The sequence below is a fragment of the Cynocephalus volans genome, chromosome 6, assembly GCF_027409185.1.
Source record: "Cynocephalus volans isolate mCynVol1 chromosome 6, mCynVol1.pri, whole genome shotgun sequence".
In the NCBI taxonomy this organism is placed as follows: domain Eukaryota; kingdom Metazoa; phylum Chordata; class Mammalia; order Dermoptera; family Cynocephalidae; genus Cynocephalus; species Cynocephalus volans.
In genome coordinates, this window is record NC_084465.1 from 163,909,187 (window position 1) to 163,926,304 (window position 17,118).

At 37.8% G+C, this 17,118-nt stretch overlaps 1 pseudogene; it reads left to right on the top strand.

Moving 5' to 3' along the window:
* The first annotated feature begins 4,080 nt into the window (after positions 1-4,080).
* Positions 4,081-12,518, top strand: LOC134379608 (translin-associated protein X-like; annotated as a pseudogene).
* Positions 12,519-17,118: the final 4,600 nt, after the last annotated feature.

Consider the following 17,118-nt stretch of genomic DNA (forward strand, 5'->3'; position numbering starts at 1 on the left):
AAGTTTTGTCAGTTATTTCTCCTCAATATTCCTAAAATCCTCCCCTCTCCATCCCAACTGCTTCTACCATGCTTAATTTTAATTCACAGTTTCTGCAAAAACCTCTTAATGGGTCTCTTAGCCTCCAGTCTTACGTCACATTATCTTCAGTCTCATCACTGGAGCGCAAGAATCTTTTAGAAATTCAGATCTAACCGTGCATAAACCCTCTGTGAGCAGGTTTATGAGCACCCCTGCAGCCTATCTCTTGAACTCTCACCTTGAACTGAATGCTGAAGATGGCCTGTTCCAGTTACGACAGAATGGCTGGTATCGGACTTACCCTCCCACTAGCAATAACTATAAAACTGAACAAAATATATGAAGTAACTGTTTTCTGGTACTGGGTAATAGACAGCAAGGACTGATATCACTAAAGGAAGGGAAAATGATCAGTTGGGTTTCACATTTCCCAACTTTCTGCTTAAGGGCAATTGCCAAACTGCAGTGTGGGAAAATGGAGCCCAAGAAGGGAGTGGAAGTTTTGCTGAGCAGAGGAAACAGATTACTGTTGTGTCTGAAAGTTTCAAGGCAGAGAACTAGAGAGGAAGGAGCCCAGAAAAAGGTATCTCAGAAATTTGCCCAGCAGTTGCCTTAAGGTCCCTGGCCAAGTCCAAAGATGCACACGGAGAGAGCAAAACTCCACAATACCTGCTGGAAGCACTGACAATGAACAGAAATTTCAGAGTTAGTACAGTGCTGGAGAGACATAAGATTTCTCATCCAGACGCAGTGGAGAGACATTGGTGAAAACTCTGGGTGTTAAGTTGAGACCCCAGAGGGGCCATTCTGTAGGAGTAAGGACTAAAGAAAAAGCCAAAACTGACTAACCCTAACAAATCTAGATCCAAGCCTCAGCAAAACCAAGGTAATCAATCAGTAGGCTGATTACCTTCCAGAATAAAACTCAACAGTCTCCAGAGTAAGATAATATAGCTCAGAGTCTCTACATCACACAATGTCCAGTGAAGGATAAGCAATTTTAAGACTTGTAAAAAAGCAGGAAAATATGACCCTTAATCCATAAAAAAAATAGTCAATAGTAGCAGACCCACAGATGAGCCAGATGTTGGTATAATTACCAATAGTTCAAGACTGCGTGAAAAAGATAAACAAAATAGATTAGCACATGCGAAAATTTTAGCGAACAAATGAAATTTATTTTTTCAAAAAATTGAAGTTGTAAAGCAGAAGATTAGAATACTTATTTGTCAATTTAAAAAAATAAAATACCTAAAATGCTTAACAATTCCTGGATGTGGAAGGAAAAAAAAAATCAGTAAAAGTTAAAATGGGCAAATAGAAATGATTCAAAGTGAAGCAGAGAAAAAAGAAAAAGATTAAAAATAAAAGAATAGAGCCTCAATGACCTTGGGAACAATATCAAGATGTCTAATAAACATATTATAGAATCTTTGGGAAGAGAGGGGAGAGAAACTAGGTTAGAAATATTGTTTTGAAAAGATAAGTCTTGAAAATGTCTCCAAAAGATAATGCCTGAAAAAATTTTCAAAATTAATAAAAGATAACTCTCAGGTCTAAGTAGTTCAGCAAGCCCCGAGCAGGATGAAGAAAAAGAAAACCACATCTAAGCACATCATCATCAAATTGCTGAAAACCAAGGATAATGAGAAAATCTTAAAAGCAGCCAAATAGAAAAGACATAGGAGAACACAAAAAGAACAGTGGTTGATTACTAATCAGAAGCAGAGGGAGACAGAACACAACGAATGAAATAACTTTGTGAAATGGCTGAAAGAAGAAAGTCGCTTCTCTGGCTAGCCCTCCCTGCCCTGCCGTCCGGATCCGGCCTCCTCCCGTGTGCTCCCATGGAGTCTTTCTCCAGGTACAGCGTTTGCTGAATGTGTGATCTCCTCTCATGGCTGTATCCCCATGAGGATAGGGACTCGTCTCTCTTGTTATCACGTTTAATATTGTGCCCTTAGCCCTTGGCATAGCAAGTTGTTCACGGTAAGTGCACAATTACTATTCACTAAGTGAATTTAAAAGGCCATATTTATATTTTGAAATGATGGCCTGCATCAATAAAAATATAAAATTCACTGAAATTATTGGGAACCATTATATGTATACTTTATATAAGCTAAACCTAAAAAGCAAGAAATAATTTGCTTAGTAACTAGTTCTTGTGGTCAATTAATGCTCATACGTAGGGTATTTTCAGGGACCACAAAGCTTTAGGAGCGTGATAAAAAGCAACAGCTTGGACTAAGAATACCAGTGTATCCAAGGTAAATTGTCCTATGAATGTAGTAAAAATTAAAGGCTAAGTTTATTTCAATTGAACAACTTCGGTGCTACTTCATTGGTGTTATTCTACTTAACAAGACGTAGACAGTTAAGAAAAATCTTCAGCATTGTTGTGTTCAAAAATAAACCCTGCCATTAACAATATTAGAATACAGGAGATAGAGTTGTAATAAAAGGCAGGAAGGAGACAGACAGGGAAACACACTGTAGGGAGCCTTACGGCAGTCGGTGGGAACTGCTGGCCACATCAGGTCAACAGGCCTAGATCAGAGGCCCCTGCTGTCCGTGTATATTCCAATGCTCTTAAAACACAGCAGATATTCAATGCTGGAGATCTCCACTGCACAGAGAGCATCCACTGGCTGCTGTGCAATAAACGACAGAGTGGGGTCATGGGAATGGAGCATCCTGTATGGGATTCCTTCTCTCCTTAGGGGGTATCTCAGGAATCCCGACTGAAATCCTACACAAAGCTGCTCGCTGAAGATGGCCATCCACTGGACACTGGTTGGGACTTGGACCTCTTTAAATTTTCTGTGAGAAATGTTCTTGCTCTGAAACAGCTCAAAACAGAGGACTTGGCTTTTCCTAGCCACACAGAGGCACGTATGGACCCCGTGGCACGTCGTTCCAGAAGCCATGGTCTGGCACCCTTTGGTTTCCGCCAGCTTGTGAACAGCAGTCTTCCGTCCGTCCAAAGCTGACATGGGAAACAGGTGCACATGGCGATTTCGTCCAGAGATCACTGCAGCCATCTGGCCACGAGGGATTAGCTCAATCTGATGGATCTTCTTCATGTCACCAATTCGAATAATTTCTACAAACAAACATGATTGTAAATCATTTTCAAATTCAAAATAATTTATATTTTTAAAATTCTGATTCTCCCAATTTTATTAATAACCATTAATAAAAATGATCAGATAAATCTTGATGTCATCAACCTGATTAATTTCTCTAAAAATAAAAACGGCAAATCACCTTTAAATTAGCAATGCTTTCTTATTTTTAAATTCTCTCTCAATTACTCAAGTCAAGTTCTGTTCCCAGTGGAGTCAACAGAAATCAAACTGGACATGTGAACAGAAATATTTAAACTGGAGCAGAGAAAGAAAAAAAGGAGGAGGACAAAGAAAAGAAGAGACCCTCAATGACCTGAGGAACAATATTAAGAAAATCGATATTGAAACAAATGAATAAAATGAAATTTCCTTGTTTTTCAATTCTTTCCCAATGGTTATGAGTCTGGTTCTAATAACATCACAGACACAAACTCACAGGGTAGGTTTGAAGAAGACAAAAAAAAAAAAAAAGGATAAGAAGAAAAGGATAAGAAAGAAAAAATCATAGAGATAAAAAAGAATGTAACTATTCCCTAGATATATAATTATCTTAATAATTCCGATAACATTAGCATAATAAAGCACCAAACTTAGTCCTGAGAGTCCAGGCAGCGAGGCAAACACCTCTGAATGTCTTACAAATGGAAATACACTACTTTTTTAGAGAAGAAAATATAATTTTTTTCCGGCCCTAATTGGATTCCTCTATTCCACAAGAGTTTGGAGAGCATTTACCATGTGCAGGCCCTGTTCCAAGTGATTCGGGTACAGCACTGAACAACAGCCTGGGTCCCTGTGCTCCTGTGGATTCCTTGTGGGCCTTCTGTGGACCTCCTCACCGGGACAGAGTCACCCTTACACCCCAGGAGGCCTTTCCGTGGAAAGCATAGCACATGCTTCAAATGCACGTTCTCCTTCACCTGACCCGATGTCAGGAAGGTGTGTGGCAAGAGGACTGATATTAGAACGGCTCCTCTCGATTTCATCTGCCACCACGTTTCTCCCCCAAACCACCACCACAACAAAACCAAACAAAAACAAAAAACTCTGCTGTCTCCTCTGAGAAATACCCAATTTCATGTTGTGCAGTGCCAATGTGATGGTGGGGGTAGGGAGGGCAGAAGAGAGGACAGAGCACAATTTCATTTTCTTTCATGCACCAAATCTAAGATGGTAACCTATGCTCTTACAGTAGACGACGTATTAGATAAAATCAGCTGTGCAAATATTTACACTCAGGGGGATTATGGATCCTTGGAAATAAGAAAAATCATTTGACTTGAAAACATAACAACCCAGATATGGAAGTTTTGATTTACAGAAAACAAAGAGAACAAATCTGAAATTATTATTATTAGAATTGAAAGTTATTCTAGAACAGTAAACAGTCTCCTTACCAGGTTCCTTAAACAACTACAGATAGATCTACCATATGAGCCAGCTATTCCACTGCTGGGAATATACCCAGAGGAGTGGAAATCATCAAGTCGAAGGTATACCTGCACTCCCATGTTTATTGCAGCTCTATTTATAGTAGCCAAGAGTTGGAACCGGCCTAAATGCCCATCATCAGAAGAGTGGATAAGGAAAATGTGGTACATCTACACAATGGAATTCTACTCTGCTATAAAAAAAAATGAAATACTACAATTCGCAGCAACATGGGTGGACTTAGAGAAAATTACATAAAGTGAAATAAGCCAGGCACAGAAAGAGAAATACCACATGTTCTCCCTTATTTGTGGGAGCTAATAAAAATGAATTAATAAATATATGAACAAATACTTGGAGGTGAAAGAAGACACAACAGTCAAAACAATTCCTTGAACTTACTAAGATAAGGGAACAGATATGATGGGGGGAAGGAGGGAGGCAGAGAGAGAGGAAATGGAGGAATTGGTAAAGGGACATGGAAATCAACTACATTGTATATTGATAAATTAAAAATAAAATAAAATAAAATAAAATCCTCCTTACCATCTATGGTAACGTGCAGGACAAATAACCCTTCTTCATTTCCCAGAGCGATTCTTTTGTGATCTGAATTTGACACATAAATAAAAAGATCAAGCTTTTTTTGGCTAATGCTAAATAAAACTAATAAGCTGATCAAACTTATCAACACTGAAAAAGTTCAAATTTAATTAGTTCATTAAGGTCAAGTTAAATATAAATTTAACACATATGAAATGAAAAGAAATATAATAAGAATAATTAATTTGCACTATTTTTCTTTCAGATTACAGAAGTAAACATAATAAAACATGACTTTTCTCAACAGAAAGATCATTACAAAGTAATATTTATGAACACCTGAAGAAAGTATAATATTCAAGTAATTACATGCTTTCATATTTACTGCTAATAAATAAATTTCACACATGAAAAAACTTTGTAATCTAATTTGTCGGTGACCTTGGCCTCAATGGGCCTCAACGTTTACCTTTAGCAAAATGCAAGGAGAATTAAAACTCAAAAGTGCAGAGACAGCATTCATAGAGGGAAGGCCTTGAAAACAAAAACAGAACTTTACATACGTCATCTCACCTAATCCTTTCCATTACTGTGAAAAACAGGAATTATCTGTATTCACAGCGATGCTCAAAGAATTTAGCAACTTGCCCCACGCTGCACAGGCAGTAAATAGCTCTTGTCATCACTGCCAGCTGATTCCGAAGAAATGACGTTTGGGACATTAAAGGATGTTTGTTTATTAACAAAAGCTTGAATAATGATCTCAGCAATTCATTCACTGATTCACTTATTTTTCATTTATTTCCTGAGTATTGATTGGGTATTGAGAGCACAGAATTGAGCAGTCCCTGCCCTCAAGGTGATAGTTCACAGGGCCACATACTTTATGTGATACCCTTGAGGTCAGATGTGGTTTGGAACCCAGAATTTTTCAGACACGAGCAAGGCAGTACTGTATATTTAAAAACACCGTATTATACAGGGTGCAGGGAACCATCACATAATCAGATTAGTATTTTTGCAGAGAATGCTCTGAACAGCCATACTAAGGGGAGACAACCAACAGCCTCATGTTGATTAAGGTCAGGTTTTACCGCCAAATGAACTGTCGATTAACTTAAGGTTTTCAGATTTCAATTTTGGGATTGCGCTGAGAGGTACGAACCCAGTGGGGTAAATGTGATCAATCCATACCTATGATTGCAGCTGCCTGGGTGGTTCTGATCAGGGGTAGACTGCTGTCATAAGCCTCTTTCAGAAGATAGACTGAGCGGCCTCTGGCGTGACTTTTTTTCAATGTCCTGTGCAATCCACTCAGCACCTCCACCCACTCACTCTTCTCATTCTCGCTATCGGCTAGTATTGGGACGGAATATCTATTACTAGGTGCTGAGAGCTGAGAAGCTGTGACCTAGAACAATTTAAGTAATATCTACGTTATCAGAAAGCAGACACTCTTTATGCTAGCCTGTTAACATTTTTCATTAAACTCGCCATTGGTAAATGACAGCTCTGATGTTATTACCCTCTTCCTGGTTAGCAGAATAAACGGTGTGAGCATGAGAACCCAGGCCAAAAGCAAGGATCAGGTACTCTGTAAAATGGGGAGTCACCTCTATTGTAATCTTTGCAGGAACACTGGAGCACTATGACTAAAGAACACATTGCATCTAACTGCATTGAATGAAACACAAGCATTCATTTATTGCATGCTGACTGTGCCAGGGACTGCTCTGAGAAATCTACATGTACTAACTGATTTAATCCTCACAGGCACCTCACCACAGGTGGGTACTACCACTCTTTCCATTTGACAGGTGAGAAAACAGGGCACTGAGAGGGTAGAACCCAGGCAGACTGAAGCCAGAGCCTCTACATCTCATCAGTCCAAAGACACAGCATTGCAGCTTTGATGTCTCTGAAATGGCAATGTGTCTTGAGAGTGTGATCATTGTACAACTGTGATATTATGCAATGCTCAAAGTTTTTTGTTGTTAAGTTAAACATGTTCAGAAATACCTATGCTTTCTGCCCGCTACATGGCTATCATTCAAATTATTACGAGTAAATGGGAAATCAAATTTGAATTATAAAGTACATAATTAGGTGAGCAGAACTCTAAATTTATATATAAAACTTTCTTCCTAAACATCAGTTAAGCAGTAATGACGTCATAAATTCCCCTCTGTAAGTCAGTTCCAAGTGGCCAGATTTTTGTACAGTCTCTTGGTGGTTCGGTAGAGACTAAAGAGATTTATATTCTTGGCCTGAGGGACCAGGAACACTTCTGTCTGGTCTTTGTTAAATTCAAGACTCACAGGTTGACTGTAATCACCGGGCCCAATACGGGCTTGGTCCTTTTCTTTCCATCATCATATCTAACCCCATTCCAGAATCACTGTAATTTTTTACATGAATTTTTAAACAGCAAAGCTTCTATTCCCTAAGTGATATGGATTGAATTGTGTCCCCCAAGTTTACGTATTGGAAGCTTGATCCCCATTGTAAGTGTTGAGGGTGGGAAATCCTATTATGGTAGTTGAAAGGCGGGGCCTTGAAGAGGTGACTGGATTGTAGGGCCGTGTCCTAATGAACCGATAGTCATGGTGGTCATGGGTATGGTTCCCAGGGCTTTAAAAAGGGAACACGTGAGAGTCTATCTGCTCTGCTATTTTCTGCCATGTGAGACCCCTGCATTGCTGTAAAGCCACCATCAAAGAAGGCCCTTACCAGATGTGTTCCCTGGACACTGGACTTCCCAGCCTCTGAAACTATAAGCAATAAATTTCATTTCTTCACAAATCACCCAGTTCCGGGTATTCTGTTATAAGCAACAGGAATAACTAATACAATAAGAGACTGAAAAACTACATACTGCCTCAACTTTTCCATGCAGTAGTCTTGGTTTGAATTTTATGACTTCATAAGAGCAGCTCAGAGCAAGCTTGTTTCAACAAGCATCTGCAGTCTGGGCACTTCACATTGGTGTGCCATGGGCCCATGACCTTCCAGGCTGATGCTCTGGAACTGCCTGTCTTTCTCTGTCACTATGTGTCCCTCTTCCTATACACCCGCCCATACTGGCTCCTCTGTCAGCTTCCCCCATTTCCAGCTATGAATCTGACAGCTGTCCCCATACCTGCTGCGGAAGAAAGGATGCCCTCAGGTATATTTACATTTTACATCCTAGATTTACCTGTGGGATAAAAGACACCTGCAAAAACCCACTTACAGTCTCTTTGAGTAAGAATAGGGGATAGAGTTATTGTGGCAAGTGGGAGGGAGGAAGGGGGAAATTATCTTTCAGCACTCGTGAAATCTCAACCTTCAGGACCCAAGGAGCCTGGACCCTGCGGGGGTGACAAGGCACAGAATGAGGCTGCATGCAGCACCACACTTACTGTAAATGTGCGGGGAATATCTCTCCTCCTGACAGGAATCAAATCAGAGGGTGACAGCGAACTGACTGAAAATGCTCCGTCCCTGAAGGAAAAGTGACACTAGAAGTGAAAAGAATCACCTGAAGGGGAGCAACACAAAACACAATCACAGTCCCCAGTTTTAACGTCACTGAGGTTTACCATTATTTTCTGTGGTAACTGATAGTGATCAATGTTCTGTGTCAGCAGTGACCGTCCAGCCATGTGTTACCAGAAACCAAAGTCAATTCCGGGCTGCCCCGGATTCAGGATCCAGACAGTCTTGGTGGAACTGGGATAGGAGCGCCAGTCTGACCCCAAAGCCGTGGCCCAAAGAATGAGCTCTGGTGCCCTCAGACCAGCTCAGTTGATGTATTTTTTTGTATGTTGCTGAGGGTATAGTTGACAGATAGGAAGCCCCACATACTCAAAATACACAATTTGGCAAGTTTTGACTTACGCATACACCCATGAAACCATCACTGCAACAGAGGTGATGAACACATCGTCCCCCTAAAAGTCTCTGGGGGCTGCTTGCAACCCCTCCCTTCTCCCCCTCCTTCCCAAGCAACTGCTGATCTGCCTTCTTGTATTTTCTAGCACTTTACACATGAAAAACACACAACGATTTTGAGATTCTTCATGCTGTTGCGTGGATCACTGCTTCATTTCCTTTTATTGCTAGTAATATTCTATTGCATGGATGTACGACCATTTATCCATTCACCCATTAGTGGACATTTGGATTATTTTCAGTTTAGGACCATTTTAAGTAAGGCTGCTGTGAATATTCATGTGGGTCATCTACGGACGTGTCTTGACTTCTCTCAAGGAAATACCTGAAGTGCAATGGTTGGGTCACACAGTAGGCGTGTGTTTGACTTTCTGAGGAACAGACTTTTCAAAAGTGGTTGTATGATTTACAAAGCAGTGAATGCAAGTTCTAGGTCCTCCGCCTCCATCTTCCCCACACTAGAATTGGTCAGTCTTTTAAATTTTAACCTTTCTCATGAATGTGTAGTGGTACCTCGCAGTTGCTTTACTTGAATTTCCCTGATAATGAACGGGGTTGAGCATCCATCCACATGTGCTCGTTCGCTGTATGTGTATCTTCTTTGCTGAATTATCTTTTCAAATCTTTCACCCATTTTTAAAATTTGGGTTGTTAATTTCCTTATTATTGAGTTTTGAGAAAATTTACACATTCTCGATGCAAGTCCTTTGTCAGAGATTTGAGTTTGCAAATATTTCCTCTGTCTGCAGCTTCTGTTTACTTCTCTTGACAGTATATTTCGAGAAGCAAGTTTTAAGTTTTATCATTTTTTTCTTTTATGTGTTGTGCTTTGGTGTTGTATTTAAGAATTCTTTGCCTTATCCAAGAGCAGAAAGATTTTCTCTTACCTCTAGGCACTTTATAGGTTTATAATCCATTTTGAGTAAATAGTCTACAATCTATTTTGAGTTAACTTTTACATATGGTGAGAAGTAGAGAGACTGAAGGTGATTTTTTGCACATGGACGCCTTAAGTTCCAGAACCATTTGTTGATAGCTTTTGCAAGTTGCTGAAAATACTGTATAAATTAACAGAATAGAAAATCCAGAAATACGAGGGTGTTTCCAAAAGTTCATGGGAAGATTTGTATTATCTCTTAATTCCATGAACTTTTTGAAGTACTCTTGTATATATACAAATACATACCCACAAATATATGACAAATATATATCCACAAATATATATTTGCATATAGATATTTCTATATTTCATATTTTATAGCTTTATTGTTGAAATCAAGTAGGACTAATTCTTCAAATCTGTTCTTTTTTCATTTATTCTTGCTCTTCTAGATCTTTTGCATTTCCCTATAAATTTTAGCACCAGGTGGTCAATTTCTACAAAAAAAAATTAAAATCCTGCTAAAATTTTGAATAAGATTGTATTGAAACTGTAGATAAATTTGGGGAACACTAACATGTTTAAAATATCAAGTTTCCAATGCATGAACACAGTATGTCTCACCATTTACTTACACTTTTTAAAATTTCTCTCATCAATACTTTGCAATTTTCAGTGCACAGGTCTTGCTCATATTTTGTCAGATTTGTTCCTAAGAATTTAATATGTTTTGATGCTATTGTAAATGGTTTTGCTCTTTTAATTCCAATTTCTTATTATGTGTTGCTGGTATAAAGAACTGCAATTGCTTTTTGTGTATTGATCATGTATGCTGCAACCTTGCTAAACTCATTTATTAGTTCTAATATCTTTTTTTGTCTATTACATTGGATTTTCTATGTAGATATTCATCTTGTTTATGAATAGTTTTGCTTCCTTATTTCCAACCTAGATGCATTTTATTTCTGACTGGGATTCCCAGCAGAGTGTTAAGTAAGAGTGGTCACAGCAAACATCCTTGTCTTGTTCTTGATAAGACAAGGGAGAAAGCATTGAGTCTTTCACTACTAACTATCATCTTAGCTGTAGGATTTTCATGGATACCCTTTATTGGGACCAGAATGCACCCTTATAAGTGTTCATCAAGAATAAATATATGATTTTGTCAATGTGTTTAATGCAACTATTGACATAATCATATGATTTTCTTTTCTTACTTAATATGGTGAAATACATTGATTGATTTAGAGATGTTAAAACCACCTCCCTGAGATACACCCATTTGCTCATGATATAATATAATTTTTACACATTGTTGGAGTCTATTTGCTAACTTTTTAAAAGACTTTTTGCCTCTAAGTTCACGAAGAATATCATTTCATTCCTTTTCTCATGATATCTCTGTCTGGCTTTGATATCAAAGTAATGCTGGCCTCATAGAATAAGTTGGGAACCGGTTTCCATTCTTCAATTTTCTGAAAGAGTTTTTGTAGAATTGGTAGTGTTTCTTCCTTAGATGTCTGAAAGAAAAACCTCAGTGAAGCAATTTGGACCTAGAATTTTCTTTGTGGGGTGGTGTTTAACTGGAATTCAGTTAGAGAGCATCGTGGGTGGCCAGCTGCAAGGGGCATTGGTGCAGCCACTGCTCCCGGGCCCTCCTGCACTCAGCGTGCTCCAAGGCCTCCATCTGCGCTTCACTCACCATAGGCCGTCACGGCATCAGCAATGAGAGAAGGATCAGCTGTGTTCAGAAAAATGAAGTATGACGATTTCCCACAAAGCCAAAGAAGAGAAGGGAAAGATGTCATCATCTTCACCGGTGGTGCTGGCCTTCAGCTCATTCAGGAGGAACTTGATGCGAGGCAAGACAAACACGCGGGACTTGTAAAACTTAGTGGGGATCTTACTGTCCAAAGGTAGAAGACAATTTTCCTCTTCCATAGGATTACGAGTGCTCTTGATATGGAAGAAATATTAACTGAATCAGAAATTAAATTGGATGGTGTCAGACAAAAGATGTTACAGGTAGCCCAAGAACTATCAGGAGAAGACATGCGTCAGTGTCATCGCACCATTACTGCAGCACTGCAGGAGCACGTGGAGGCTTTCTCTTTCCAACACTTCATCAAAACACGATCATGAATCAATGGATGACATTAAAAAGCAGTTGATATTTACAACAGAAGACAATGCGAAAGAAAATAAGACTCCCTTCTCTGATGCACAGGATAAGCAGTTTGGAACTTGAAGACTGAAAGTCACACCTGTTGATTACCTTCTGGGAGTGGCTGATTTATCTGGAGAATTGATGGGACGTATACTAACAGCGTGGGGAAGGGGGACATTGACACCCCCTTTGAAGTGAGCCAGGTTTTATTCAGTTTTATGATAGGTTTTCATTCGTGGTCAACACTGTACCTTATGAGGTTTCAAAGAAACTCTATACCTCGAAACAAAGACTGGCCAAAGTGGAGAATGCTTGCTGCACCTTGAAAGTCAGAGGTTCAGAAATTCCAACACATGCTGGCAGATGTGTTTCCAGTTCAAACATGATTGACCAAGAAGAGGGCACTTCTTAGAATAACATAACTCACTCACTCTTCTCCTTAGAGAGACCAATATGTAAAACTGTTATTCAGTATTTCATTTGACTCTATTGTGGCTTTTACACAGAAATGTTTTCATGCGTACTTGTTTTAAATTGTATATAAGCTGTACATAAAATTATCTGCATGTATCAGTTCTTATATCTTATTTTGAACTCATATGAAACAGTCTTCCAGAAAAATTTACAGATCCCCAGGTTTAGTTTCTCCATCTATTTTTTGTTCTTTATCACAGAAGATCTGATTGGGAACTGGAGCTACCACTGTAATATTTTCACGAGTAAACTTGAGTTGAATTACGTATTTGTACATTTGACCAAAAAACTTTTAGTAGTGATTCTGTAGCAATTTTTTTTGTTGTCAATGTACTAGACATGTTTGGAAGCTTTCCTATTCTAGCATCTATTAGAAATTATATTTAAATAATGACGATGAAATTTTGAAATACTAAGCTAATCCAAACTTTAATAGTTGTCCTGTGGTATAATTGATAAATTAAATAGAAGTTGCCAAAGAAAATTTATCACATACAATTCAGCAATAAGACAATTGTCAACACAGTTGGGATTAACAATGGTAGTAGTCTCTAGTAAATACTTTACCTGCTGAAATTAATTATTAACCATTACTGGTGCTGTGAAACTGACCTAAGCATGGTATTATTGGCTGACAACCAGACATTTCCAAATGGTTTTCTGAGTTCTGAGAATCTAGATACTGGATTTAAGGGCTAATTCTTTGAAAATGTAATTTAAAAAAAAAAAAAACATAAAGAAAAATAAAGCATAGACATGCTTAAAATTAAAATAAAAATAAACTTAAAAATTCAATTATTTTAATTATTCAATTACCCATTTCATGAGTGAGCTATGGCAATTTGTATCTTCCTAGGAGTTTGTCATTTTTTCTTAATTACAGAATTTATTAGATAAAGTTGTTCATAGTATTCCCTTACTCTATTTTTAGTTCTTGTAAAATCTTGTAAAATCTCTCTCATTCTTGATAATAGTAATTTTCTTTTTTCTTGTTTTACTGATCAGCCTGCTGGAGGTTTATCAATTTTTGGTTTCATTGATTTTCTCAATTTTTTTCCACTTCATTAATTTTCACTCTATTATTTCCTTTCCTTTGCTTTTTGTGATTTAATTTGCTCTTCTTTTTCTAGTTTATGAAGGTGGAAGCTGATATATTGATTTAAAATCTCTCTTCTAATTCGGTGTTTAATTCTTTTTGCCCATAAATAGTGATTTATCGGCATCCCACACAGTTTGAAATACTGTGTTTTCACTTCCACTCAGCTCAAAATATTTGGTAATTTCCCTTTTGAATTCTTTAGTCCTTGCAATGTGTAGACATGTGCTACTTAGTGTCCTAATGCTCCCCCACTCCAGAAGTTTTTGTTATTAATTTCTGATTTATTTCCAGTGTGGTCTCTCTGGAGCACACTTTGCATGACTTAAATCATTCCAAATGTTTTGAGACTTGCATTATGGCAAAGAATGTGTTCTATCTTGATAAATATTCTGTGTTTGCTTGAAAATAATGTACATTACTCTATTGTTGGGTGGAGCATTTTATAAATGTCAATCAAGTCAAGTTGGTTGATAGTTTTTGTTTCTTTTTGTTTGCTCTCTCTACAATGACTTTACTTTCTGCCTACGTTTTGTACCAATTATTGACAGGGGTAATGCAATTCTCAACTGTTATGTCCTCCTGATAATATGACTCTGTTGTCATTATGAAATAACATTCTTCATCCCTGATAATATTATTTTATCTGATATCTACTGTGTCTGATATGAATATAGCCACTCCAGCTTTATTTTTGTTCATGGTATATCTTTTTTAACCTTTTACTTTTAATGTGTTTGTGTCTTTATATTTAAAATGCCTTTCTTGTAGACAGCATGTACTTGGGTCTTGATTTTTTCAAAGTTAACAATCCTACTTTTTAACTAAGGTGCTTAGAACATTTACATTTAATGTGATTTTCGATATGGTTGGGTTACATCTATCATCTTGCTGTTAGTTTTCTACTCAACCCCTTTGTTCTTTGTGCTCCATTTTCTCTTTTTATGGTTTTTTTTTTTTTTTGGACTGAGTTTTTTTTAATTATCCCATTTCACCTTCTCTCTTGGCTTTTATAACTCTTTGTTTTGTTATTTTAGCGGTTGCTTTACATCTTTAATTATCACGGTCTACTTTCAAGTGATATTGTATCACTTCACATATAGCATAAGAACCTAACAGTAATATGCTATTACTTTTTTCTTTCCTGGCCTTTATACTATTGTCATCCATTTCACTTAGATTACAAACCACACAAAACATTGTTGTTATTTTTGTATAAAAGTCAATTATCCTTTACAGAGATTTTTTTTAATAGGGGGGTGCTCAAACATCTTGCTACATAGTTAACCATCTTCAGTGCTCTTCATACCTTAGTATAGATCAGTATTTCCATCTGGCATCATTCTCCTTCTGCTTGAAGAAGTTCCTATTGTATTTCTTGTAGAGCAGCTCTGCTGGTGATAAATTCTTTCATTTTTTTTGTTTGGAAATATTTTTTTTTCCTGTTCATTTTTGAAAGGTGTTTGCACTGGATATAAAATTCAAAGTTAACAATATCTTTTCTTTCAGTATTTTAAATATTCTTCTATTTCTCCAGCATCCATTGCTTGTGATGAGAAATGTGGCAGCTCTCTTCTCTTTGTGCAATGTCACATGAGGCATGTCCCCCTGCATGCTTGCTGCACTGGTGCCCAGTAATTTGATTACTATATGCCTTTATGTAGTTTCTTTATATTTCTTGTACTCAGGCTTTGTTGAGTTTCTTGCATCTGAGATTTGTAGTTTGTATCAAATTTGGAAATATTTTGGACATTTTTTTTCATATACTTGTACTTTGTATGTCTTCTCCTCTCCAGTCCTTCTGGGACTCAAATTACACTTATTGCTGTGGGTTAAATGTGTCCCCCACAGGTTCATGCATTGGAAACTCAATACTCACTGTAGCAGTGTTAAGATGGTGGGAAATCCTATCATGGTAATTTAAAGGTGGGGCCTTTAAGAGGTGATTAGATTGGGAGGACTGTTCCCTTCTGAATGGATTATTTAATTAGTGGTCACGGGCATGGCTATGATGGCTCTATAAGGACAGCAAGTGAGAAGCTTGGCTCTGTCTTGCTCAGTCCATTTCTCTCACCATGTGACATTCTGCCTTGCTGTGGAGATTCACCACGAAGAACAAGGACTTCACTAGATGTGTTCCCTGGACTTTGGACTTCCCAGTCTCCAGAACTGTAAGAAATAAGTTTTGTTTTCAATTACCCAGTTTCAGATATTTTATTATAAGCAAAAGAAACTGACTAATACACATATTATAGGCCATTCAAAGTTGTACTGCAGTTCACTGATGCTCTGTTCTTTTTCTCTATTTGTTTCATTTTGGATAGTTTTTATTGCTATGTCTTATCTTCTGGAACGTCTAATTTGCCATTGATCACATCCATTGTGTTTTTCATATTGGATATTACAGTTTTTATCTCTATAAATTTGACCTGGGTCTTTTGATACCTTCCATATATCTACTTAAGTTTTCAGAAACAACTGTTCTAATATCCTTTTCTGCTAATTCTACATTTGCATCCCTTCTGGATCCATCTTTCTTTGTTGATTTTTCTTGTCACGATGGGTCTCATTTGCCTGTTTCTTTGCATGCTTGATAACTTTTTACTGGATGTCTGAGACTGTAGATGTTATCTTGTTGGGTACTGGATATTTTTATTAACAGGTATGCAAGAACTTGGAAAGAGTTGATCCTTTCAGGTCTTGCTTTTAAAATTTGTTAGGTGGGGCCAGAAAGTATTTGTGAAAGGGCTAATTATTCCCCACTACTGAGGCAAGACCCTTCTGATATTCTTCCAAGTACTGAGGCTTCCAGTCTGGCTGGCTGGAAGACACCTTAATCCTTTCTGGTGGTTGCTGATGGGTCGTGTGCTGAATCCTTTAGTGGGATCTTTTTTGGATCCCAGGACACCACTCACACGTGCACTCTTTCTCTGACTCTCTCTGGCTCTCTCCTGCTCTCTCTTCTCTGATACTCTGTCTTGTGAACTCTAGCTACCCTTGTCTCTCCAGACGCTCAACTTCCTCTCTCAACTTGGGGAGTTCACCTCTCTCTATATGGGATTCCAATTCCTGTGTTTCATGTTCCTGGTGCAGTAACCAGGAGCAAATGTACAACTCACCTCACTTTTTTTTCCCATTTTTCAGTTATCACCGCTCTTCATTGTCTAATGTCCAGCCCATTAAAATCAGTTTTTGGTTGTTTCAAGTAGAAGATTAAATATGGTCCCTGTTACTCTATCTTGATTTAAAGCAAAAATCTGTTCGATTCAGTTCACTTGATATTTTTTTACTTTTTAAAAATCTGAAACAAAATTTATTTTCTTTTTCGCTATACATCATTTTTCATTAATCCTTACTATTGTCAATGTTGCCTTCAATCTCTCAGTTTCAGTGTCTTAAAACCTCAGCACCATCTGTTACTCCTCTTCCCGTTTTCCTTTCT